Here is a 4,503-nt window from a genome sequence, read left to right as displayed (position 1 = left end):
TTTTTTTTTGAAACGGTGTCTTGCTCCCCCACCCAGGCTGGAGGGCAGGGGGGCGATCTCGGCTCACTGCAAGCTCTGCCACCCGGGTTCACGCCATTCTCCTGCCTCAGCCTCCCGAGTAGCTGGGACTATAGGTGCCCACCGCCACACCCGGCTAATTTTTTGTATTTTTAGTAGAGACGGGGTTTCACCGTGTTAGCCAGGATGGTCTGGATCTCCTGACCTTGTGATCAGCCCGCCTCGGCCTCTCAAAGTGCTGGGATTACAGGCTTGAGCCACCACGCCTAGCCAAACATTTAGTTTTTTACAGTAGTCGATGTCATTTACATTTTCCCACATTTATACCATGTTCTTTCCCTTTCATTCCTTTATGTATCCCAGGGACTTCTATGTGGGATCACTTATCTTCCACAATTAGTATTAGCTTTAGAATTTCTGTTGGTGACAGCTTTCTGGTGATTACATGTTAATTTTTTTCTTGCAGAAGATTATCAGATGTCTTTTATCACCCCAAATCTTTTTTTTTTTTTTTTTTTTAAGAGACAAGGTCGTCTCACTCTGTCTCCTATGCTGGAGTGGAGTGGCACCATCATAGCTTACTGCAGCCTTGACCTCCTGGGCTCAAGTGATCCTCCCACATCAGCCTCCTGAGTAGCTGGGACCATAGGCACGCACTACACTCAGCTAATCTTTTAATGTTTTGTTAAAACAGGATCTTGCTATGTTCCCCAGGCTGCTCTCGAACTCCTGAGCTCAAGCGATCCTTCCCTCTCTTCCAAAGTGCTGGAATTACAGCCATGAGCCATTGCACCTGGAGTCACCTCCAATCTTAAAATAATTTTGACTGATTGGCAATTCTCAGCTGTAGTTACTCTCAACACATTCAGCACATCATTCCACTGTTAACTGTTTTTCACAGTTTCTATTCAGAGGTCAAAAAAGTCAAAAATCAGCTTTACTGTTGCTCCTTTTTCTTTTCTTTTTTTTGTTCTTTGTTTTCTTTTCTTTTCTTTTTTTGAGACAGGATCTTGCTCTGTCACTCAGGCTGGAGTGCAGTGCCATGATCACCGCTCACTACAGCCTCGACTTCCTGGGCTCAAGTGATCCTCCCATCTCAGCCTCCAAAGTAGCTGGGACTACAGGTTCGTGGCCACCTTGCCCTGCAATTTTATTTTATTTTATTTTTTATTAGAGATGAGGTCTCCCTATGTTGCCCAGGCTGGTATTAAACTCCTGGGCTCAACCAGTCCTCCCACTTTGGCCTCCCAAAGTGCTGAGATTATAGGCAGGAGCCCTTGCACCCAGCCAGTTGTGGGTTTTTTTTTAGATAGTCTTTACTGGGTTGTGGAAGTTCCTTCTGCATTCGTCTGCTCAGGCTACCATAAGAAAATACCACAAATTGGGTGGTCTAAACAACATACATTTGTTTCTCATAGTTCTGGAGACTAAAATCCCAAGATCAAGGTGCCAGCAGGATTGGGTTCTGTTGATATCTCTTTTCCTGGCTTGTAGATGGCTTCATTCACACTGTGTCCTCCCATGGCCTTTTCTCTGCATTTGTGTTGGTGAAGTGGGGGAGAACTGATGTCTCTTCCTTTTCTTATAATGAGAGTAGTCCCCTCAGATTAGGGCCCCACCCATATGATCTCATTTAACCTTTATTTCTTTTATTTTAAGCCGGTGTCTCGCTCTGTCACCCAGGCTGGAGTTCAGTGGCATGATCTCGGCTCACTGCAACCTCCATGTCCTGGGGTCAAGCGATTCTCCTGCCTCAGCCTCGTGAGTAGCTGGGATTACAGGTGTGCGCCACTATGCCTGGATAATTTTTGTATTTTTAGTAGAGACGATGTTTCACCATGTTGGCCAGGCTGGTCTCGAACTCCGACCTCAAGTGATCTGCCCACCTCAGCCTCCCAAACTGCTGAAATTACAGGTGTGAGCCACTGTGCCTGGCCTCATTTAACCTTCATTACCTCCATAAAGGCCCTGTTTCCAAATACAACCACATTGGAGGTTAGGGTTCCAACATATGAATTTGAAGGGGGAACACAATTCACTTGATAACACCTTCTATTTCTAGTTTGTTGTTGTGTATTTGTTTTTATCATGGAATGGTATTATATTTTGTCAAGAGCTTTTTCTGTATCTGTTAAGGTTAGCATGTGGTTTTTCTTTATATTAATACTGTATGGTATATTGATTTTCAGATGTTAAACAAACTTTGCATTCCTGGGATAAATCCCATCTGGTCATCGTGTATAATCCTTTTTATATGTTGCTGGATTCAGTTTCCTAAGTTTTAGGGTTTTTTGCTTTTGTGTTTGTTGAGACAGAGCCTTACTCTGTCACCAGGCTGGAGTGCAGTGGCGTGATTTTGGCTCACTGCAACCTCCACCCCCCGGGTTTGAGCAATTCTCGTGTCTCAGCCTCCTGAGTAGCAGGGATTACAGGCATGCCCCAATGTGCCTGGCTAATTTTTTCATATTTAGTAGAGATGGGGGGTTTCATCATGTTGGCCAGGGTGGTCTCGAACTCCTGACCTCAAGCAGTCCACCCACCTCAGCCTCCCAAAGTGCTAGGATTATAGGCATAAGCCGCCATGCCCAGGCTTGGGGTTTGTTTTGATACTTTTTGTGTACATATTCATAAGAAATACTGGTCTGCAGTTTTCTTGTTATGTCTATATTATTCTTTAATATCAGAGTAATACTAGCCTCACAGAATGAATTGCAAAGAGTTCCCTCTTGTTTTCTGAAAGAATTTGTAAGAACTGGTGTTAATTCTTCTTTAAACATTTTGGTAAAATTCACCTCGGAAGCATCTAGTCCTGGGCTTTTCTTCATGGAAAGTTTTTTTTTTAATTATTAATTCAATCTCATTACTTGTTATATATCCATTCAGATTTTCTTTTTGTTTTAGTTTTTATTTTACTTTATTTTTTTGAGACAGGGTCTTGCTCTATCACCCAGACTGGAGTTCTTTAGATTTTCTATGTCTTCTTGAGTTAATTTCAGTAGTTTTTGTTTTCTAGGAGTTTACCCATTTCATTTGGGTTATCTAATTTGTTGATATACAATTGTTCATTGTATTTTCTTATATTCCTTTTTATTTCCGTAAGGTCTCTCTTGATGTCTCCTCTCTTATTCCTGATTTTAGTTATTTAAGTCTTCTCTCTTTTGTTATTGGCCAATATAACTACTGGTTTGTCAATTTTGTTGATTTTCAAAAACCAACTTTTAGTTTTGTTGATTTTCTCCATTGTTTTTATATCCTCTATATCATTAATTTTCACTTTAATCCTTATTAGTTCATTTCTCCTGCTGGCTTTGAGTTTGATTTGTTCTTCTTTTCCTAGTTTCTTAAAGTGGAAAAATAGTTATTGATTTGACATCTTACTTTTTATTTTATTTTGTTATTATTATTTTTTTGAGACAGGGTCTCACTCTGTTGCCCAGGCTGGAGTGCAGTGGTGCCATCTCAGCTCACTGCAACCTCTGCTTCCCAGGGTAAAGTGGTCCTCCCACCTGAGCCTCCTGAATAGCTGGGACTATAGGCACAAGCCACCAAGGCCCTGCTAATTATTGGTATTTTTTGTAGAGACCAGATTTTGCCATGTCACCCAGGCTGGTCTCAAACTCCTGGCCTCAAGCGATCCACCTGCCTTGGCCTCCCAAAGTGCTGGGATTACAGGTGTGAGCCACTGTGCCCAGTCCTAATATTTTATTTAAAAAGCAAGATGTCAGGCCGGGCAGAGTGGTTCACACGTGTAATCCCAGCACTGTGGGAGTCCGAGGTGGGTGGATAGCTTGAGGCCAGGAGTTTGAGACCAGCCTGGGCAACATGGCAAAACTCAGTCTCTACAAAAAATACCAAAAATAAGCTCACATGGTGGCACATAGCTGTAATCTCAGCTACTTGGGAGGCTGAGGCAGGAGAATCACTTTAACCTGGGAGGCAAAGGTTGCAGTGAGCCAAGATTGCGCCACTGCACTCCAGCCTGGACAACAGAGAGAGACTCTGTTTCAAATAAATAAATTAATTAAATTAAATAATATATTTTCCTCCATGAACTAACTTAGCTGGATCCCATAGTTTCATGTGCTGTTTTAGTTTTGTTTTTGTTTTTGTTTTTTTTTTGAGATGGAGTCTTGCTCTGTCGCCCAGGTTGGAGTGCAGTGGCACGATCCTTGGCTCACTGCAAGCTCTGCCTCCTGGGTTCAAGTGATTCTCCTGCCTCAGCCTCCCGAGTATCTGGGACTACAGGCGCCTGCCACAACACCTGGCTAATTTTTTTTTTTTTTTTTTTAGATTTTTAGTAGAGATGGGGTTTCACTGTGTTAGCCAGGATGGTCTCAATCTTCTGACCGTGTGATCCGCTCACCTGGGCCTCCCAAAGTGCTGGGATTACAGGCGAGAGCCACCGTGCCCAGAGCTGTTTTAGTTTTCATCCATCTCAAATTACTTCTCACTTTCTCCTGTATTTCTTTTTTTTTTTTTTTTTTT

Source organism: Rhinopithecus bieti, unplaced genomic scaffold (assembly GCF_001698545.2).
Source record: "Rhinopithecus bieti isolate Rb0 unplaced genomic scaffold, ASM169854v2 scaffold_38123, whole genome shotgun sequence".
Classification (NCBI taxonomy): domain Eukaryota; kingdom Metazoa; phylum Chordata; class Mammalia; order Primates; family Cercopithecidae; genus Rhinopithecus; species Rhinopithecus bieti.
Note: the sequence above shows the minus strand (reverse complement) of the source record.